Here is a 23257-nt window from a genome sequence, read left to right as displayed (position 1 = left end):
ATTTGTGGACTGTGGCTCCCCATACCGCTAAACACCCCATATAATACTCCATCTCCCCATTATCACAGACATACAACACGGTGCCCATCACTGAACCTCCCTCCCCAACACCTAGTACACTCCCCATGACCCATCTCCCCTTCCCCTATCATTCCCTTACTGCCATTATACTAATTGACCACCACATTATCCAATTGTGCCCTCATTAACCATCTCCTTCCCAATTACACATCACTTTCCGTTTCACCTATATTTTTTTCCCATTACCCATCACTCTCTCCCCCCCTTCACCGTCCCATACACAGGCCACCATTGGTCTTCCTTCTAGCTATAGCCTGGCTCTCCCTCCCTTCTCTTCCTCCCCCCTTCCTCTCACCACTCCCCTTCACCCCCCTCCCCAGCCGTTACACTTCCCCTCCCCTTCCTTCCTCACACATGAGGTTACTACCCCCTTCCACCTCCGCTCTCCCCTCACCTCGCCTAGTTCCTGCTGTCACATCCACTCCCTCCCCAACCCCCAAATCTCACAAGAAGAAAACGACCCCTGGGCGATACGCCAAGCAAGCATATATTATAGAAAACGGTACCGTATGTCACCTTTCACAGCAAAATATTTAATTAAAAAAATATATATATACATCATCAATATACTTTTTAGGGCTTCAAGTCGGACCATAGGCCTTGATCAAAAGACGGAGGGAAATTAGAACGTATACAAACACGAGCGACAAAACTCATTCCATCGCTCACCAAGTTAACACCTCACGGCTGAAAAAGAAACCCAAAAAGATCGGAAATGATCTTTTCGAAATGAAACGTGAAAAGACTCCCAGGATAAAGTGGAGCTATTAGAATAACGAATCATTCTAGCTTTTAGAATAATGAATAACTCTCTATTAATAGAATAACTCAAGATAAACATCTCAACGATAAGACAAATATATACAATGACCAAACATGAAGGTACGAAATCATAGGGGGGAAGGAAGTGCTATACAAACGTTGGTAAAGGCGACCACCTTATGGCAAACAGTGGCTATAAAACACTGAAGTAAAATTACCCTCATATATCTATCTTGGCGAAGACTCTCTCTCCACACACCAAGACAACACGAGACCAAATACTTTCATGATATCTATAATTATCAGACAATAACCATTTAAAAAAAAAAATGATAATATAAGACGCATGTATTTTTCTCTTCCTTGATGATGAATCAGAAATAAGAATTTCCTCCGAAGTGATCAGCGACTGAAAAGTAGAACTGGAAGTGTTTTTCCATTCTAACTTTCCTATAGAATTACCTCGTCAGTATACCTTTCTTCTCTTATATGTCTTGCTAGCTGATATGGCTCAGGGAATGGTGGGTGGTTTGAGGAAGGAGTCTTCTGCTGTACTGTCCTGTCTCCATCTATAGTGGTGGGTGGGGGAGGAGCCTTCTGTTTTACTGTCCTGTCTCCATCTATAGTGGTGGGTGAAGGAGGAGCCTTCTGTTTTACTATCCTGTCTCCATCTATAGTGGTGGGTGGGGGAGGAGCCTTCTGCTGTACTATCCTGTCTCCATCTATAGTGGTGGGTGGGGGAGGAGCCTTCTGCTGTACTATCCTGTCTCCATCTATAGAGGTGGGTGGAGGAGCCTTCTGCTGTAGTGTCCTGTCTCCATCTACGTACATTAGGATGGAGGGACACCATCACTGTCCTCCATCACCTTGGGTCCTCACAAACCATTCGATGTTCTCTTGTTTTACCTCATTTCCCTTCCACAACCTCACCCCTCCCATGACCTACCCTATCCACATCCCACCCTTCCCACAACTACCCCCTCCCTCGACCTACCCTTCCCATGATCTAACCTCAAGATGGACCAGACTGGACCAGACAGGCTCTGGACCCGGAGGCCAAACCATCCTGGAGCCTCAAGATGGACCGGACTGGACCAGGCCCTGGACCAGACAACATGCAACCGTGGAACCTCACTATAGACCAAACTGGACCTAAGCTCTAGATCCGACAACATGGAACCCTGGAGTTCCACAATGGACCAGAGTGGACCAGACAGCCAAGCCTCATCATTTACTGGACCGGGCCACATCACAGGGCAAGGTTCATCCCTCACTGTCTCACACCAGTTCGTGGGTGACCTGGGACATCTCACCATCATCAAAGTCAACATATCTCTCTGACTGACCATTATATCAATAAATGATAATGAGAAATAAATCAATTAAATAAACAATAACTAAATCATAATCATAAACATAATAAATCATAACTATAAAAGGATAATAAATCATACATAAATCAAAATCAAATAAAGAAATAAATCATAATTAAATCTAATAATGAAGCATAACTATAAATACATAAATAAATAAATAAATAAAAAATAAGATAAAACAAAACTATTTAAAGCAAACAATATCAAACTCTCATTCTATTATATATAAATAAATAAATAAATAAATAAATAAATAAATATATATATATATATATATATATATATATATATATATATATATATATATATATATATATATATATATATATATAACGTGGCACATAAACGCTCGCGTTAATGAACTTATCTTAAAAGCGTCAAGAGAGGCCATCGTCTCGTTCAATTTATGGAGGATTATGACCCATAACAATCTGGTCGCTCTGGATTACAAGCTGTTGTGATCACGGGGCTAAATGACGGGTCACCCCCCCAGAGTAATGATGACCCCCTCACCCCGCCCCGCCCCGCCCCGCCCCGCCCCGCCCCATTAAGTCCTCAGCAGGGAAGGGATGGCTGATTTGTGACCTGGATGATGATGATACGTGTGTGTGAGAGATAGATAGATAGATAGATAGATAGATAGATAGAGAGAGAGAGAGAGAGAGAGAGAGAGAGAGAGAGAGAGAGAGAGAGAGAGAGTGACTGTCCACCCGTCTGTCCGTCCGTCTGTCCACCCGTCTGTCCGGCCGTCTGTCCGCCCGTCTGTCCACCCGTCTGTCAGTCCGTCTGTCCATCCGTCTGTCCACCCGTCTATCCACCCGTCTATCCGCCCGTCTGTCCGCTCCGTCACCGTGTATAATGGACCAGGTGGGACAGCGTCTGACCTGGTAAATACCTGACCTGGACCTGACCTGGACCTGACCTGGACCTGGACGAACAGCCACCACAGCTGCTGATAGGTCAGAGGTCAGGGAAAGTTCAAAAGGTCATAAGCTGAGGTCACATGACGCCATGCTTCATAAAGCCGAAGGGATGAAGGTCAGGTCAAGACGCGAAGGTCAACTGGCCAAGGTCATGAGGCGAAGGTCATGTACAGGTCAAGGCCCCCTAAGGTCATGAGGCGAAGGTCATGTGGCCCAGAGCCCCAAGGTCATGTGGCCAAGAACCACAAGGTCATGTGGCCAAGAACCGCAAGGTCATGCAGCGAAGGTCATGTGGCCCAGAGCCCCAAGGTCATGTGACCAAGGTCATAACACACCAAGAGTATCGCACATGACCTTTGACCTGACTCCTACTCTCCCCAGACCAGCCCAGCCTCTCCCCCGTGCCCCACATCCTCCCCAGACCGTAACTCTCCCATTTCCCATCTCTCTCCTCTCACTTCTTCCAGTCACCCTTCCCTCCCTCCCTCCCCTTCCCTCCCTCCCTCCCCTTACCCCGTCTTAAGTCATATCCCCCCCCGTCACCCCACGGGGCCAGGCACACCCCACCCCATCTGTCGCCCCGAGGGGCTACGCACACCCCACCCCAACCGTCGCCCCGCGGGGCTAGGTTCACGCTGCCCCATCCGTCGCCCCGAGGGGCTAGGTTCACCCTACCCCAACCGTCGCCCCGCGGGGCTAGAAACACCCCGCCCCACGGGGCTAGGTACACCCGGCCCTAACCGTCACCCTACGGGGCCAGTCACGCCCCGTCCCAACCCATCGCTCCACAGGGCCATGCACACCATGCCCCAGCCCTTCGCCCCGTAGGACCAGAAAATTAATACCCCCCCACCCGTCACCCCGCGGGGCTAGGTAGGCCCCCGCCCTACCCCCACCCGTCACCCCGCGGGGCTAGGCAGGCCCTCGCCCTACTCCCACCCGTCACCCCGCGGGGCTAGGTAGGCCCCCGCCCTACCCCCACCCGTCACCCCGCGGGGCCAAGCAGGCCCCGGCCCGACATTCCTCCCATTTCAAAATCCATCACATTGTGCTGGGGGCCGTCTGTGCTTGCCCTCACCCTGACGCCATCAGCCAAACCCCCTCACACCAACCAACACTTCCATCTCTCATCTAACTATCCACCCACCCACCTATCTACCTATCTATCTATCTATCTATCTATCTATCCTGCTATCTATCTATCGTGCACACGGCTCTTCTGAGCCCTAGCTACTGCTGCTGGAAGTCTCTTTAAGAGTCCAGGGGAGGCGCTGGTGTCCAGGGGTAGACTCAGTCTCTTAAGAGTCCAGGAGAGGTGCTGGTGTCCAAGAGGAGACTCAGGTAAGAGTCCGGGGGGAGACTCAGGTAAGAGTCCAGGGGGGAGACTCAGGTAAGAGTCCAGGGGGAGACTCAGGTAAGAGGCCAGGGGGAGACTCAGGTAAGAGTCCAGGGGGGAGACTCAGGTAAGAGTCCGGGGGGAGACTCAGGTAAGAGTCCAGGGGGGAGACTCAGGTAAGAGTCCAGGGGGAGACTCAGGTAAGAGGCCAGGGGGAGACTCAGGTAAGAGTCCAGGGGGAGAGTCTTAAAGAGAGTCCTGGGGGGAGTCTCTTGTGTCTCGGGCAAACCCTAAAGTCCATTCAGGACTCTGAAGTTCAGGGGAGATGACTATGGAGTCCAGGGGGAAACTGTGGAGACCTTTATACAGTGGTCTAAAACCTTTATACGGGAGCCTGATCCCTTTATACAGGAGCCCGAACCCTTTGTACAGGAGCCCGAACCCTTTATACAGGAGCCTGAACCCTTTATACAGGAGCCTGAACCCTTTATACAGGAGCCCGAACCCTTTATACAGGAGCCCGAACCCTTTATAAGCCTTAAACTTATATACAGGAGACTTAAACCTTTATACAGGAGCCTGAATTCTTTATACAGGAGCCTGAATCCTTTATACAGGAGCCCGAACCCTTTATAAGCCTTAAACGTATATACAGGAGACTTAAACCTTTATACAGAAGCCTGAACCCTTTATACAGGAGCCTGAATCCTTTATACAGGGGCTGAACCCTTTATACAGGAGCCTGAACCCTTTATACAGGAACCTGAACCCTTTATACAGGTCTTCCCTTCTCATCCACCACTCCCTCGTGTACATGGAAGAAATCACCTATAAAGATGAAGTAGAAGTAATCCCCCTCTACTGTTACGAGTAGATAGTAATCCCACATATAGATACAACAGATGGTAAATCCCCTACAAGGGTAGTGGAGATGGTAATCCCATATAAAGTCGATAGTAATCCCTCTATCTACAGATACAGTACATCGTAATTCCTAACAAAAGGAGAGTAGAAGGTAATCGCCTCGAGAATTTGAGTAGATGTAATCCCTTCTATACGTAAAACAGATCAGAATCCCCTATACAGGTAAAGTAGACAGTAATCCCCTAAAATGGTAAAGTAGACAGTAATCCCCTAAAATGGTAAAGTAGACAGTAATCCTCTCCTGAGGTAGAGTGGGTGTAATCCCTTCCACATGTACAACAGATCGTAATCCCTTACACAGGGACAGTAGATTATAATCCCTTATACAGGTACAGTAGATTATAATCCCTTACAAAGGTAGATTATAATCCCTTACTACAGGTACAGTAGATTATAATCCCTTATACAGGTACAGTAGATTATAATCCCTTACAAAGGTAGATTATAATCCCTTACTACAGGTAAAGTAGATTATAATCCCTTACTACAGGTACAGTAGATTATAATCCCTTACTACAGGTAAAGTAGATTATAATCCCTTACTACAGGTACAGTAGATTATAATCCCTTACTACAGGTAAAGTAGATTATAATCCCTTACTACAGGTAAAGTAGATTATAATCCCTTACTACAGGTAAAGTAGATTATAATCCCTTACTACAGGTAAAGTAGATTATAATCCCTTACTACAGGTAAAGTAGATTATAATCCCTTACTACAGGTAAAGTAGATTATAATCCCTTATACAGGTACAGTAGATTATAATCCCTTACTACAGGTACAGTAGATTATAATCAGGAAACATACTTCAGAAAATTACCTCCCCATCCCCCTGCGCAACCTTCCCCCCCCCCCAAGGCAAGACGACCATTTACCAACCACCCAATTACTTACTTGGGTTATTTAGTTTAAATAATAAATTACAATACTGATAAAAAAAAAAAAGAGAGGGGAAAGGTCCAGGTAATTCAATTCGTTCTCATTTCTTATTTATGAGGTAAGGGAGGAATGATTTCACCAGGGTTTAGGTGTATGTGTGGGGGTGTGTGTGGGGGTGTGTGGGGTATGTGGGGTGTGTGAGAGGTGTGTAGGAGTGTGTGTGTGTGTGGGGTGTTTGTGGGTGTGTGTGTGTGTGTGTGTGTGTGTGTGTGTGTGTGTATGGGGTGTGTGGGGTATGTGGGGTGTGTGAGAGGTGTGTGGGGTGTGTGAGAGGTGTGTGGGGTGTGTAGGTGTGTGTGTGTGTGTGGGGTGTTTGTGTGTGCGTGTGTGGTGTGTGTGTGTGGGGTGTGTGTGGTGTGTGAGGTGTGTGTGTGTGGAGTGTTTGTGGGTGTGTGTAGGGGTGTGTGTAGGGGTGTGTGTGGGGGAGTGTGGGGTGTGGGTGTGGGGAGTGTGGGGTGTGTAGGGGTGTGTGTGGTGTGTGTGTGTGTGGGTGTGTGTGTGTGTGGGGGGGGTCAGCCATCATATCTCTCTGTCCACAGGAGTGGTTGGTAATAGGATTAAGTCGTCTTGTTTATAGAGCTGGATCCTAACCATTTCAGGGTGGGTGTGCCTTACTCTTAGGGAGAGAGAGAGAGAGAGAGAGAGAGAGAGAGAGAGAGAGAGAGAGAGAGAGAGAGAGAGAGAGAGAGAGAGAGAGAGAGAAGGGGGGGAGAGGGAGGGGAGAGTTAAGGTGAGTGGGGGGTGAATAATATTCCAGGATGGGTGATTAATATTCCAGGATGGGTGAATAAAATTCTAAGATGAGTAATCAATACTCGAGGATGGGTGATTAATATTCAAGGATGGGTGATTAATACTCGAGGATGGGTAATTAATACTCGAGGATGGGTGATTAATATTCCAGGATGGGTGATCAATATTCCAGGATGGGTGATCAATATTCCAGGATGGGTGATCAATATTCCAGGATGGGTGATTAATATTCCAGGATGGGTGATTAATATTCCAGGATGGGTGATCAATATTCCAGGATGGGTGATCAATATTCCAGGATGGATGATTAATATTCCAGGATGGGTGATTAATATTCCAGGATGGGTGATTAATATTCCAGGATGGGTGATTAATATTGCAGGATGGGTGATTAATATTCCAGGATGGGTGATTAATATTCCAGGATGGGTGATTAATATTGCAGGATGGGTGATTAATATTCCAGGATGGGTGATTAATATTGCAGGATGGGTGATTAATATTCCAGGATGGGGCGATGAAGTCGAGTAACGGATTACTTTACAAACTCCAGGATCACCTGCGTCTGGATCTACTATGCATGCTAAGCATATCACAGGCGCACGCTAAAGGTGACCACCTTACCCTGCTACTGCACGCGGCGTAGCCCTGGAACTTATAAAAGTGGCCATAACTAACTTATACTACCACTTATAAAAGACTTTACATCATTTCCCAAGTGGATTAGCTGCAGTGGTGTTGAGGTAAGCGTTCCCGAACCGTGACGCATTCATTCACGGGCCGCCCAGGGTCGAGCGTATGGGTTCGAATCCTGGATGCGGCAGTCGGTCCACAGTCAATCAAGCTGTTCATCCACCCTTTGGGGTTGGTCGAGAAAATGGGTACCTAATTCAGTCTAGGATATTTATGTATAGATATATATTTTATCTATTTCATCATACTTTGTCGCTGTCCCCCGCGTTAGCGAGGTAGCGCAAGGAAACAGACGAGAGAATGGCCCAACCCACCCACATCCACATGTATATACATACACGTCCACACACGCACATATACATACCTATACATTTCAACGTATACATACATATACATACACAGACATATACATATATACATGTGTACATAATTCCTACTTGCTGCCTTTATTCATTCCCGTCGCCACTCCGACACACATGAAATGACAACCCCCTCCCCCCGCATGCGCGCGAGGTAGCGCTAGGAAAAGACAACAAAGGCCACATTCGTTCACACTCAGTCTCTAGCTGTCATGTATAATGCACCCAAACCACAGCTCCCTTTCCACATCGAGGCCCCACGAAACTTTCCATGGTTTACCCCAGACGCTTCACATGCCCTGGTTCAATCCATTGACAACACGTCGACCCCAGTATACCACATCGTTCTAATTCACTCTGTTCCTCGCACACCTTTCATCCTCCTGCATGCTCGGGCCCCGATCGCTCAAAATCTTTTTCACTCCATCCTTCCACCTCCAATTTGGTCTCCCACTTCTCCTCGTTCCTTCCACCTGTGACACATATATTCTCTTTGTCAATCTTTCCTCACTCATTCTCTCCATGTGCCCAAACCATTTCAATACACCCTCTTCTGCTCTCTCAACCACATTCTTTTTATTTCCACACATCTCTCTTACCCTTACGTTACTTACTCGATCAAACCACCTCACACCACATATTGTCCTCAAACATCTCATTTCCAACACATCCACCCTCCTCCCCACAACTCTATCTACAGCCCACGTCTCGCAACCATATAACATTGTTGGAACCACTGATCCTTCAAACATGCCTATTTCTGCCTACCGAGATAATGCTCTCGTTTTCCACACATTTTTTAACGCTCCTAAAAATTTTACCCCCCCACCCCCCCACCCTGTGACGCACTTCCGCTTCCATGGTTCCATCCGCTGCCAAATCCACTCCTAGATATCTAAAACACTTCACTTCCTACAGTTTTTCTCCATTTTAACCTACCTCCCAATTGAATTGTCCCTCAACCCTACTGTACCTAATAACCTTGCTCTTATTCACATTTACTCTCAGCTTTCTTCTTTCACACACTTCATCAAACTCAGTCACCAGCTTCTGCAATTTCTCACCCGAATCAGCCACCAGCGCTGTATCATCAGCGAACAACAACTGACTCACTTCCCAATCCCTCTCATTCACAACAGACTTGCCCGCCCCTCTCTCCAAAACTCTTGCATTCACTTCCCTAACAACCCCATCCATAAACAAATTAAACAACTGTGGAGACATCACGCACCCCTTCCGCAAACCGACATTTACTGAGAACCAATCACTTTCCTCTCTTCCTACTCGTACACATGCCTTACATCCTCGATAAAAACGTTTCACTGCTTCTTGCAACTTGCCTCCAACACTATACATCAATACCTTAATAACTTCCACAGAGCATCTCTATCAACTCTATCATATGCCTTCTCCAGATCCAAAAATGCTACATACAAATCCAATTGTTTTTCTAAGTATTTCTCACATACATTCTTCAAAGCAAACACCTGATCCACACATCCTCTACCACTTTTGAAACCACACTGCTCTTCCCCAATCTGATACTCTGTGATATATATATATATATATATATATATATATATATATATATATACACACACACAAACACCTCTTTGCTGAATACCATCACCAAATGAGTGAGAGCCAACGACCATTACATTATCAGGTCGTTCAATATCTTCCCTACGTTGATACGTTATGGGTCGTCCAGTTTACCCTCATTACCCCTAATTGACCCAGTATAAGTCCGTAACAATTACTTAATTGGAAATTTTAATAACGCGCACTGTACGACCAATTTCAGAGCGGCATTTATTTTTTTTTTTTTTCCATTTCAATTCATTCTCATTTAAAAGGTGCATGGTTATGGCTGAGCATACACGACACCCCTCCCTCCTCCTCCTCCCCGCCCCGCCCCGCCCGCGCACCCTCCCCCTAAACACACACACACACACACACACACACACACACTCTCTCTCTCCTTCCCACTTGCAATACTCTATGATCTCTTGAGCCACGACAGTACGACCCCATGGGCACGACGACCTGGTCTTTCATGATATCATACCCTGTGAGTCGTACCGTCGTGCTCAAGGGTCGTGCCCAAGGGTCATTCCGTCGTATCTAAGGGTCGTTTCGTCGTACCCATGAGTCCTTCCATTGTACCCAAGGGTCGTTCCGTCGTGCCCATGGGTCGGTCCTTCATCATTCCACGCAGCCAGTACACCACCACAACTGCTCATAAGCTTACAACACACGACGCGCCGCACACCACAAGAGGCTGCTCACTCCTCCTCACACGTCACTGAGTCCCCGACTTCGTCTGCACAGGAAGACGTTTCCATGCCATCCAACGTTTGAGGCGGTCCTTTCAACGTTTGCTGAGGCCTATTTCTTCTCAACTTTCCACCCCAAATTTTTCCACAAACGTTTACTAAGTCTTGGTCCTACTGTCTAAAACGCCCGAAGTGATGTTCGTTTAAACGTGTGCAGCACACATTGTTCGCTCAAACGTTGGCTGTGGTGTGCATTTAAACGTCTGGATGGTTGCTCACGCCAACGTTTGCTCGCGTCTTTTCTAAGCGTTCCATCACCCGCAGCTCTCACGAGAGCGCTTGATAAATAGCGGAGAGGCGAAGGCAATTTCAGCTCATACTAAATTCATCCACATGTACACTACACGCTGGCTCAGCAGACGGCGCTGCACGGGAGAAAAATGATGCTTTTATAAAGGGTCATCAGAAAATGGCCTTGGCTGGCCTTCACACACGCCCCCTCAAGGGCAACTCCCGAAAAAAAAGAAAAAAAAGATACATGCGTCCAGTTCTAAGTTCAAAGTGTGCGTATGAACCTAATGAGGTGGCCTTTGCTGTGCCTTCAAACCCAGGATCTGGTATACCCTTCGATCCTACCTTTTGATCTTGAGGCAGCTGCTCAGGTAGGCCATTCTAAACGTGAGTGCAGTGAACCTAGTTTAATGCCTAAGGCTGGGGTGGCCTTTGGTTGCCTAAGAAAAGTCTTCAAGGCCCACGTGTGGTACCTTAAAACCTCTCCCAGAATTTGAAGAAGCTAAACCCAATATATATGACGCCTCTTGGTGATACAGTTCGGCCGTGACATATATATACACATATATATACATATATATACACACACATGAAGGTGGGCAGGTTAGAAAGGGTGTGAGTGGTGGGGTGACACAGAGTTGCAAGTGAAGGATAAAAGAGAGTTTATATATATGGGTGGTATTTACAAGGAAGGAGTGCAAATGACTGGGAGATGTATAAGAGAAAGCGGCAGGAGGTCAAGAGGAAGGGCAAGGGGTTGAAAAAAGAGGGCAAATGAGAGTTGGGTGAGCAAGTACCAGTAAACTTACAGGAGAATAAGATGACGTTTTGGAAGGCGGTTTGTAGTGTGCAAAAAAAGAACAAACGGGAATATCAGGGAATGGGGAAACAGGAAAGAGGTAACATGCAGCGATGAAGTGGGGAGATGGAGTGAGAATTCTGAAGGACTGTTGAACGTGTTTGGTGAAAGGGTGGCAGACGTAGAGTGTTTGGGTCGGGATGGTATGCAAAGTGAGTGACTCATGAAGTGGTCTGGTGAAGAGAGAAGAGGGGTGGTGAAGGCCATGCTTAATGTGAAATGTGGCAAGTCGGCTACAACGGATGGTATTGCAGCTGAATTTCTGAAGGGGGTGAAACACTGCTACTGACTGATTGGTTCGTTAAGATTTTCGCTGTATCTATGGATCATGGTGAAGTGCCTGAGGACTGGCGGAATGCATGTATAGCGCCATTGTATAAAAGGAAGAGGGATAAGGACGAGAGTTCAAACCACTTAAAATATAAGCGCGTTAAGTGTACCTAATAAGCTGTATGGGAGGGTATTGATTGAGAAGGTGAAGGCACATACAGAGCATCAGATTAGGGAGGAGCAGTGTGGTTTCAGAAGTGGCAGAGGTTGTGTGGATCAGGTGTTTGCTTTATAGAATGCGTGTGAGAAATACTTACAGAAACAAATGGACTTGTACGTGGTATTTAGGGATCTGGAACAAGCATATGATAGGGTTGATAAAGATGCCTTTTGGAGAGTTTCAAGAATATTAGTGTGGGAGGAAAGTTGCTAGAAGCAGAGACGTTTTTATCAAGGGTGTATGGCGTGAGTACGGTCTGGGAGGAGAGGAGAGTGAATGGTTCCAAGTGAAGGTTAGTCTGCGGAAGGAGTGTTTGATATCACCAAAGGTTGTTTCATTGGTTTATGGTCTGGAAGGTGAGGGAGGTAAATGCAAGAGTCTTGGAGAGAGGGGCGAGTATGCAGTCTGTAGGAGGGGTATAAGGGAGCCTGGGAAACGAATCAGCTGTTGTTTGCTAAGACATAACACTGATGACATGGCTAAAGGGGAAAATCACGAACATGTAAGAAAGTATATATATATATATATATATATATATATATATATATATATATATATATATATATATATATATATATATTTTATTTATTATACTTTGTCGCTGTCTCCCGCGTTTGCGAGGTAGCGCAAGGAAACAGACGAAAGAAATGGCCCACCCCCCCCCCCATACACATGTATATACATACGTCCACACACGCAAATATACATACCTACACAGCTTTCCATGGTTTACCCCAGACGCTTCACATGCCTTGATTCAATCTACTGACAGCACGTCAACCCCGGTATACCACATCGTTCCAATTCACTCTATTCCTTGCCCTCCTTTCACCCTCCTGCATGTTCAGGCCCCGATCACACAAAATCTTTTTCACTCCATCTTTCCACCTCCAATTTGGTCTCCCTCTTCTCCTCGTTCCCTCCACCTCCGACACATATATCCTCTTGGTCAATCTTTCCTCACTCATTCTCTCCATGTGCCCAAACCACTTCAAAACACCCTCTTCTGCTCTCTCAACCACGCTCTTTTTATTTCCACACATCTCTCTTACCCTTACGTTACTCACTCGATCAAACCACCTCACACCACACATTGTCCTCAAACATCTCATTTCCAGCACATCCATCCTCCTGCGCACAACTCTATCCATAGCCCACGCCTCGCAACCATACAACATTGTTGGAACCACTATTCCTTCAAACATACCCATTTTTGCTTTCCGAGATAATGTTCTCGACTTCCACACATTCTTCAAAGCTCCCAGAATTTTCGCCCCCTCCCCCACCCTATGATCCACTTCCGCTTCCATGGTTCCATCCGCTGCCAGATCCACTCCCAGATATCTAAAACACTTCACTTCCTCCAGTTTTTCTCCATTCAAACTCACCTCCCAATTGACTTGACCCTCAACCCTACTGTACCTAATAACCTTGCTCTTATTCACATTTACTCTTAACTTTCTTCTTCCACACACTTTACCAAACTCAGTCACCAGCTTCTGCAGTTTCTCACATGAATCAGCCACCAGCGCTGTATCATCAGCGAACAACAACTGACTCACTTCCCAAGCTCTCTCATCTCCAACAGACTTCATACTTGCACCTCTTTCCAAAACTCTTGCATTTACCTCCCTAACAACCCCATCCATAAACAAATTAAACAACCATGGAGACATCACACACCCCTGCCGCAAACCTACATTCACCGAGAACCAGTCACTCTCCTCTCTTCCTACACGTACACATGCCTTACATCCTCGATAAAAACTTTTCACTGCTTCTAACAACTTTCCTCCCACACCATATATTCTTAATACCTTCCACAGAGCATATCTCTCTCTCTCTCTCTCTCTCTCTCTCTCTCTATATATATATATATATATATATATATATATACTTCACCACATAACAATATCCGGTCTTTAACAAAAGGCTTTTATGGAACAAAGGCTTACATTTGTATGCAAAATCCGATCAGTGCACACGCTCTGTATTGTAAGTGGGAGGTACTTTTAAATTGTCTCTAAAAATACGTCATACAAATCCAATAACTGTTAGGTAAATGACTGTAACAATATATCACATCCGTACAGGAATGCTTATATATATATATATATATATATATATATATATATATATATATATATATATATATATATATATATATATATATTCCTATGAGTCCACGGGGAAAATGAAACACGAAAAGTTCCCAAGTGCACTTTCGTGTAATAATCACATCATCAGGGGAGACACAAGAGAGAAATTTAACAGTCAGTTGATACACATCGAAGAGTGGACTCAGGAATATCTTGATCACGCGCAAAATTGTGATCCTTTCCAATATATATATATATATATATATATATATATATATATATATATATATATATATATATATATATATATATATATATATATTATCCCTGGGGACAGGGGATTAAGAATACTTCCCACGTATCCCCTGCGTGTCGTAGAAGGCGACTAAAAGGGGAGGGGGCGGGGGGCTGGAAATCCTCCCCTCTCGTCTTTTTTTTTTAATTTTCCAAAAGAAGGAACAGAGGGGGCCAGGTGAGGATATTCCAAAAAAGGCCCAGTCCTCTGTTCTTAACGCTACCTCGCTAACGCGGGAAATGGCGAATAGTTTAGAAGAAGCTATATATATATATCCTAGGTGTAGGGGAGAGAATATTACCCACGTATTCCCTGCGTGCCGTAGAGGGCGACTAAGGGGTAGAAGCGAGGTAGCTGGAAACCCTCGCCTCCTGTATTATTTTCCTCATGTGCTCATGTCCAATCTCTAGCTGCCACGTATGAGTATGATGCACTGAAACCACAAAACACTAACCACAGCCAAACAGCCAAGCCCCCTATACCTCTACCCTGACCGATTCATATGCCTTATTTCAGTCCAAAGACAGTACGTCGTCCCCTGTATACCACATCGCTCCAACACTATAGATACGTTTGAGACTAAACTTGATAATCATTTCGCTTCAGGTAAACGACCAATAATATTTGCGCCTCCTTAGTCACATGAAAAGTATGTAGGTTATTCTCTTTGAATTATCTGTAAACAAACAGGCTCGAAGGGACCCAGTGGTCTGTTGCTATTTGAATTCCATCGTACTCCTGTGTTATTTCAGCACACTCTCCTCAGCTCTGTGAACTAGACTTTGGTTACAGCCTCATATACCCCTAATCCTAACATTACCGACTCGATCAAATCATCTCACACCACATGCTCTCCTCAAGCATTTCATTTCCAACACGTCCACACTCCTCCATACATATTCGTTTTTTTTTTTTTTATCTAGGGCCCTCGTCCCGCATCCATACAACACCGTTGGGACTACCATACCATCAAACATATGTATATCTGTCCTCATAAACAAACACGTCTCATTCCACAATCTGTCCTCTTTGCACCCAGGACGTATGCCGCCCCCTCACCCACCCTATGGCTCAAATCAGCTCCATGGTTCCTTCCACTGCCATGTCCACTCCCAAGTATCTAAAACACCCAAAAATTCCTCCAGAGACTCTTCATTCAACCACATTCCATAAAACCTGTCTGTCTCTTTCTCTCCTTCTAAATTTGAGAATATCATTTTTCCTCATTCATATTCACATTAATGCTCAACTTTCTCCTCTCACACACTCAAGTTGCCAGCTTCTGCCACCAGAGCCTTGTCGTCTGCAAAGGGCAACCGATCTAACCCCAACCAGACAGTAGACCCGTCCCTTTCTCCAAGACCCTCCTCAGGTTATCTCCCTCATCAATGGATCCGTAATCAGATCAAACGGTCACGGTTACATCGCACGGTCTTGCCAAAGACCCATCTTCACCTATAACCACTCACTCTCCTCTCTTCCTACTCGCACACTAAGATCATTCTCTCGATGGAAGCTCCTCACAGCTTTTAATAGCTTTCCTCCCACGCCTCATATTCATTATACCTTATCCACAAAGCATTTCTATAAACCCTACCCCATGCTGTCTCCAGACCCACAAATGCCACATATAAATCCATCTGTTTCTCTCAGCATTTCTCACTCACATTCCTTACCAACAACAAACCCCTTATGCACACATCCTCTACCACTCCTGAAACAACACAGGTCCTTCCCTAATCTGTTGTTCTGTGCATGTAATCACCTTTCTAATCACTACTATCACCACACAACTTACCAGTCATACTCAACAATACTTACGTCTTATATACATAAAACTCTAGCGTACATAAAACTGCTCAACACCTCATTGTTAGCGGAATGTCAACAAACACACATCATTTGCAGACCACCACATGCCACTCAAGCACTCGCACCTTTCCTACTTTAACAAAAGACGAGAACTTCCCCCCAAAAAAGAATTGATCAATACATGAATGAATAAGTGAAATAAATAATAAATTTATATACACAGGTTGACAGCTGGAGAGGGTGAATGTGTTGAATGTTAAATGGCATACAGTTGCAGTGTTGCAAAGTCGTATTGCTAGAATATGGATGGGAATACATTATTCATCCCGGGAGACGTGTCAGAGATGGCGATGCTGTCACACACCAGGTGATGACTAGGTACACAGGCCAACAGGTTGATGGCCAGGTATACAGGTCAACAGGTTGATGGCCAGGTATACAGGTCAACAGGTTGATGGCCAGGTACACAGGCCAACAGGTTGATGGCCAGGTATACAGGTCAACAGGTTGATGGCCAAGTATACAGGTCAACTGGTGATGGTCAGGTATACAGGTCAACAGGTGATGGTCAGGTATACAGGTCAACTGGTGATGGCCAGGTATACAGGTCAACAGGTTGATGGCCAGGTATACAGGTCAACAGGTTGATGGCCAGGTATACAGGTCAACAGGTGATGGTCAGGTATACAGGTCAACAGATGATGGCCAGGTACACAGGTCAACTGGTGATGGCCAGGTATACAGGTCACCAGCTGATGACCAGGTATACAGGTCAACAGGTTGATGACCAGGTATACAGGTCAACAGGTGATGGTCAGGTATACAGGTCAACAGGTTGATGGCCAGGTATACAGGTCAACTGGTGATGGCCAGGTATACAGGTCACCAGGTGATGACCAGGTATACAGGTCAACAGGTTGATGACCAGGTATACAGGTCAACAGGTGATGACCAGGTATACAGGTCACCAGGTGATGGTCAGGTATACAGGACAGCAAGTGACCAGGTAATGACCAAGTAAACAGGTCAACAGGTAATGACCAGGTATACAGGTCAACAGGTTGATGAACAGGTATACAGGTCACCAGGTAATGACCAGGCATACAGGTCACCAAGTAATGACCAGGCATACAGGTCACCAAGTAATGACAAGGTCACTAGGTCACCAGGTAATGACCAGGTCCACACACAGGCCACCAGGTAATGACCAGGTCCAGACACAGGTCACCAGGTAATGACCGCCAACGTTAATTAATCACCCAGCCCCCCCCCCCCTCCCCCCTGGTCCATTACCTTAATTACCGACATTCATTAACTCGGCCGTGGAGAGTGGCGCTCTGTGTGTGTGTGTGTGTCGCGCCGCTACTCCCGCCAGCCAGCCAGGGTTCGAGCACCAGCCCCGACAGCCACGGGCAGGTACACCTGGTGGTGGTGGAGGAAGATACGCGAGCGAAAGAGTCTCGCGTACACAAAAGGCACGCAGGGAGAGAGAGAGAGAGTGAGGGGTTCTTCTTGAAGGTCATGCGCTGGTGGGAGGTCATGTGTTGGTCATGCGCTGGTGTCTGTCTGCACTGCTTACTGCCCGCCAGATCCACAGTCCTAGCTACACTTACAGTCCTAGCTACGGTCACAGTCCTAGCTACAGTTACGGTCCTAGCAACGGTCACAGTCCTAGCTACAGTTACAGTCCTAGCTACGGTCACAGTCCTAGCTACGGTTACAGTCCTAGCGACGGTCACAGTCCTAGCTACAGTTACAGTCCTAGCTACGGTCACAGTCCTAGCTACAGTTACAGTCCTAGCTACGGTCACAGTCCTAGCTACAGTTACAGTCCTAGCGACGGTCACAGTCCTAGCTACAGTTACAGTCCTAGCAACGGTCACAGTCCTAGCTACAGTTACAGTCCTAGCTTCGGTCACAGTCCTAGCTACAGTTACAGTCCTAGCTACGGTCACAGCCCCAGCTACAGTTACAGTCCTAGCTACGGTCACAGTCCCAGCTACACTTACAGTCCTAGCTACGGTCACAGTCCTAGCTACAGTCACAGTCCTAGCTACGGTCACAGTCCTAGCTACAGTTACAGTCCTAGCTACGGTCACAGTCCTAGCAACAGTTACAGTCCTAGCGACGGTCACAGCCCTGGCTACAGTTACAGTCCTAGCTACGGTCACAGTCCTAGCTAGAGCCCTTGCTATGATCAGTCATAGCTACAGGTACAGTCCCAACTACAGTCACTCCTATCTATAGTCACCGTCCCACATACAACCACAGTCCTAGCTACAGTCCCCGTCCCAGCTACAGTCCCAGCCCCAGCTACAGTCACCGTCCCAGCTACAGTATGCGCCTCAAACACATCACGTTCATCTCGACAGCACATTACGTCCTGTTTCCTTCTACCACCTGACGGGAATATATATATTATATATATATATATATATATATATATATATATATATATATATATATATATATATATGTGTGTGTGTGTGTGTGTGTGTGTGTGTGTGTGTGTGAGTACAGCCTACCCATGAGAAAGCTACAGACACACACACCCCCCCCAAAAAAAAAAAAAAATTCCATACGTACTAAATGGCTTCACATACCTGTATTTATCATCCTATATCTCCCTCTTATCATCTTCAGCGCCCTCTGTGTGTGCGGCCTTACACGTCAACCCCCCATCTACCACATGCCCACCAGCGTTCCATCGTCCACCCAGGAATGACTCTCCTCACTGGATGTTTACACTGTGGTATGAGTGGCTGGTTCCACCGACTCACACACACCTCCTCACTCCCGCTGGTTCTATACTTTATATACTCACAATCCCATAAAGGGTCCTCGTGGTTCACAGAGGTTCTATGGTTCGCAAGACAGACCCTCCCCCCTGCCAATGGTTCACACTCCAAGGGCGCCCCCCTCCAAAGAAAAGGGGGGGGTCCCCCCCTTCTTTACACACCCATCAGGGTCGTCCCTCCCAACTCACAGTCAAAGGGACACTGATGGAGGACCCTGAGGGCCGTGGTGGAGCCATCCCGACCCGACTAGCGATACTGTCTCGAACAGGTGATCCGATACAGCGATACCGTCTCGAACAGGTGATCCGATACAGCGATACTCTCACGAACAAGTGATCCGATACAGCGATACTCTCTCTCGAACAGGTGATCCGATACAGCGATGCTTTCACGAACAAGTGATCCGATACAGCGATACTCTCACGAACAAGTGATCCGATACAGCGATACCGTCTCGAACAGGTGATCCGATACAGCGATACGCTCTCGAATACGTGAACCGATACAGCGATACCCTCTCGAACAAGTGATCCGATACAGCGATACCGTCTCGAACAGGTGATCCGATACAGCGATACTCTCACGAACAAGTGATCCGATACAGCGATACTCTCTCCAACAAGTGATCCGATACAGCGTTACTCTCTCGAACAAGAGATCCGATACAGAGAGAGAGAGAGAGAGAGAGAGAGAGAGAGATGGGATGGGATGGGATGGGACGGGGGATGGCAGATCCTTATATACGAAAAGAAGTCCCGGGATTCCCTGGGATTCAGAGGTGAGGGGGGATGTGTCCCACCCAGAGCTTGGAGGAGGCCGGGGTCAGGCCCAGGTCCAGTGGTTCACAAAGCTTCACAGGAAAGGTTCGGAGCCTCAGAGACGGCCCTGTGATCCCCGGCCGCTGCCAGAGGCAAGACGTCCACACTTCACTCGGAAAGCTGGTCGTCCTGCACTCAGCAGCGACCAGACGAATAAAACTGGTCGTCCTGCACTCAGCAGCGACCAGACGGACAAAACTGGTCGTCCTGCACTCAGCAGCGACCAGACGAATAAAACTGGTCGTCCTGCACTCAGCAGCGACCAGACGAATAAAACTGGTCGTCCTGCACTCAGCAACGACAAGACGGACAAAACTGGTCGTCCTGCACTCAGCAACGATAAGACGAACAAAACTGGTCGTCCTGCACTCAGCAACGACCAGACGAACAAAACTGGTCGTCCTGCACTCAGCAACGACCAGACGAACAAAACTGGTCGTCCTGCACTCAGCAACGACCAGACGAATAAAACTGGTCGGACACATGATGGAGATTCTAAGCAACTGGATCATTATTTTTGTTGCTGTTGTTGTAGTTGTTTTGTTGTTGTCGTTGTTGTCGTTGTTTCTGTTGTTGCTGTTGTTGTCGCCGTTGTCGTTGTTGTTTCTGTTGTTGCTGTTGTTGTTGTTGTTGTTGTCGCCGTTGTCGTTGTTGTTTCTGTTGTTGCTGTTGTTGTTGTTGTTGTTGTCGCCGTTGTCGTTGTTGTTTCTGTTGTTTTTGTTGTTGTTGTTGCTGTTTTCCTGTTGTAGTTGTTGTTGTTGTTGCTCTGTTGTTGTAGATGTTGCTGTAATTGTTGCTCTCTTGTTGTAGATTTGGCTCTGTTGTCGTTTTTGTAGTTGTTGTCGTTGTTGTTGTTGTTGTTGTCGTTGTTGTTGTTGTTGTCGTCGTTGTTGTTGTTGTCGTTGTTGTTGTTGTTGTTGTTGTTGTTGTTGTTGTTGTTGTCGTTGTTGTTGTCGTCGTCGTTGTTGTTGTCGTTGTTTGTTGTCGTCGTCGTTGTTGTTGTCGTCGTTTCTGGAGCGTTTCGTCCCGCGAGGCTTCGAATAAAACTCGGAGGAGGAGGAGGAGGAGGAGGAGGAGGAGGAGGAGGAGGAGGAGGAGGAGGAGCAGGAGCAGGAGGAGGAGGAGGAGGAGCAGGAGGAGGAGGCAGGAGGAGGAGCTGGGAGAAGAGTCGCTCATCACCAAGACAACGACACAGACACACACACACACACACACAAATGAACGAATTATTAGTCTGGCGGACAAAAACAAAAAAACAGAAACAAAAATAAAATAAAACCAAGAGGCGCGCAAGGACAATCTTCTTGACACTGGAAGGCTACGAAAAATCACACGGGGATTCGAACCCCCGACCCCGACCCCGCCCGCCCTCCCTCCCTCCCGGGTCCGCACGGGGTGTGTGTGAGAGAGAGAGAGAGAGAGAGAGAGAGAGAGAGAGAGAGAGAGAGAGAGAGAGAGAGAGAGAGAGAGAGAGAGAGAGGTGGTAGTAGTAGCGTACCAAGAGGTCAGGGGTCACACTCACGCACCTGACATGATGTACGACCTGTACGTCCAGTAAGGTCGTGGTGGTCGTCGTGGTCGTGCCAGCGATCAATACCACGCTCAACGACTGGGGCGATGGTGGCCAAATCAACCCCTGACGCGCGCTCATGTCTGGCTATGGGAAGTCCCTTGACCACGACGGACGACGGACGGTGTCTGGGTCCTTGAGCACGACGGACGGTGTCTGGGTCCTTGAGCACGACGGACGTTGCCTGGGTTCTTGAGCACGACGGACGGTGCGATCCTTTAGCACGACGGACGGTGTCTGGGTCCTTGACCACGACGGACGACGGACGGTGTCTGGGTCCTTGAGCACGACGGACGGTGTCTGGGTCCTTGACCACGACGGACGACGGACGGTGTCTGGGTCCTTGAGCACGACGGACGACGGACGGTGCGACCCTTGAGCACGACGGACGGTACGATCTTTGAATACGACGATGCGATTCTTGAGCACGACGGTACGATCCTTGAACACGACGATGCGATTCTTGAGCACGACGGTACGACCCTTGAACAAAACGGTACGACAACTGAGTATGACGGCTGGTCTATCATACCCAAGGGTTGTAAGTCGTGCTGCTCAAGGGTCGTACCGTCGTGCTTGAGTCGTACCGTCGTCGTGCTCAAGGGTCGTACCGTCGTGTTCGAGTCGTACCGTCGTGCTTGAGTCGTACCATCGTCGTGCTTAAGGGTCGTACCATCGTCTTCATGGGTCGTACCGTCGTGCTTGAGTCGTACCGTCGTCGTGTTTCAAGTGTCGCACCGTCACGCTAAGCGGGTTCAAGATCTTAAGTCCAGTTCTAACCATTTTTTTCTGTCTTTTCCTTGTCTTCGTCTCTTCCTCCCTCCCTCAGTAGTGTGTGTGTGTGTGTGTGTGTGTGTGTATGTGTGTGTGTGTGTGTGTGTGTGTGTGTGTGTGTGTGTGTGTGTGTGTGTGTAAGAAAGGCAGTTTAATCAAAACTTTAGTAAAGGTATTTCTCCCACGCCGGCCTTTTGACGCTGGTACTCACACCAGACACTAACATTACTTGTGTGGTGGATGGCGGGGTTAAGTGGATGTGTGGTGGATGGTGGTGTCAGATGGATGTGTGGTGGATAGTGGGGTTTGGTGGATGTGTGGTGGATAGTGGGGTTTGGTGGATGTGTGGTGGATAGTGGGGTTTGGTGGATGTGTGGTGGATGGTGGTGTTAAATGGATGTGTGGTGGATGGTGGTGTCAGATGGATGTGTGGTGGATGGCGGGGTTAAGTGGATGTGTGGTGGATGGTGGTGTTAAATGGATGTGTGGTGGATGGTGGTGTTAAATGGATGTGTGGTGGATAGTGGGGTTTGGTAGATGTGTGGTGGATGGCGGGGTTAAATGGATGTGTGGTGGATGGCGGTGTTAAATGGATGTGTGGTGGATGGTGGTGTCAGATAGATGTGTGGTGGATGGTGGTGTTAAATGGATGTGTGGTGGATAGTGGGGTTTGGTAGATGTGTGGTGGATGGCGGGGTTAAGTGGATGTGTGGTGGATGGTGGTGTCAGATGGATGTGTGGTGGATGGTGGTGTTAAATGGATGTGTGGTGGATAGTGGGGTTTGGTAGATGTGTGGTGGATGGCGGGGTTAAATGGATGTGTGGTGGATGGCGGTGTTAAATGGATGTGTGGTGGATGGTGGTGTCAGATAGATGTGTGGTGGATGGTGGTGTTAAATGGATGTGTGGTGGATGGTGGTGTCAGATGGATGTGTGGTAGATGGTGGTGTCAGATGGATGTGTGGTGGATGGTGGTGTTAAGAGGAGGGGTGGTGGATAGTGGTGTGAAGTGGAGGGGTGGTGGATAG

At 47.2% G+C, this 23257-nt stretch overlaps 1 long non-coding RNA gene across 2 annotated transcripts in view; it reads right to left on the bottom strand.

The window, feature by feature from the left end:
* The window catches only part of LOC139756114 (uncharacterized), a 562112-nt gene that overhangs the window by 246353 nt on the left and 292502 nt on the right, over nucleotides 1–23257 (bottom strand). Inside the window, exon 1 of one of the 2 annotated variants that reach the window (XR_011714262.1) lies at nucleotides 18873–19237. The exons of the other annotated variant lie outside the window; for it this stretch is intronic. This is a non-coding gene — a long non-coding RNA (uncharacterized lncRNA). Of the gene's footprint in view, nucleotides 1–18872; nucleotides 19238–23257 lie in introns of those variants that run through there. 2 annotated transcript variants of the gene reach the window in all.

Source organism: Panulirus ornatus, chromosome 20 (assembly GCF_036320965.1).
Source record: "Panulirus ornatus isolate Po-2019 chromosome 20, ASM3632096v1, whole genome shotgun sequence".
In the NCBI taxonomy this organism is placed as follows: domain Eukaryota; kingdom Metazoa; phylum Arthropoda; class Malacostraca; order Decapoda; family Palinuridae; genus Panulirus; species Panulirus ornatus.
The sequence above is the reverse complement of the archived record's forward strand: the minus strand, read 5'-3'. Positions and strand labels throughout refer to the sequence as shown.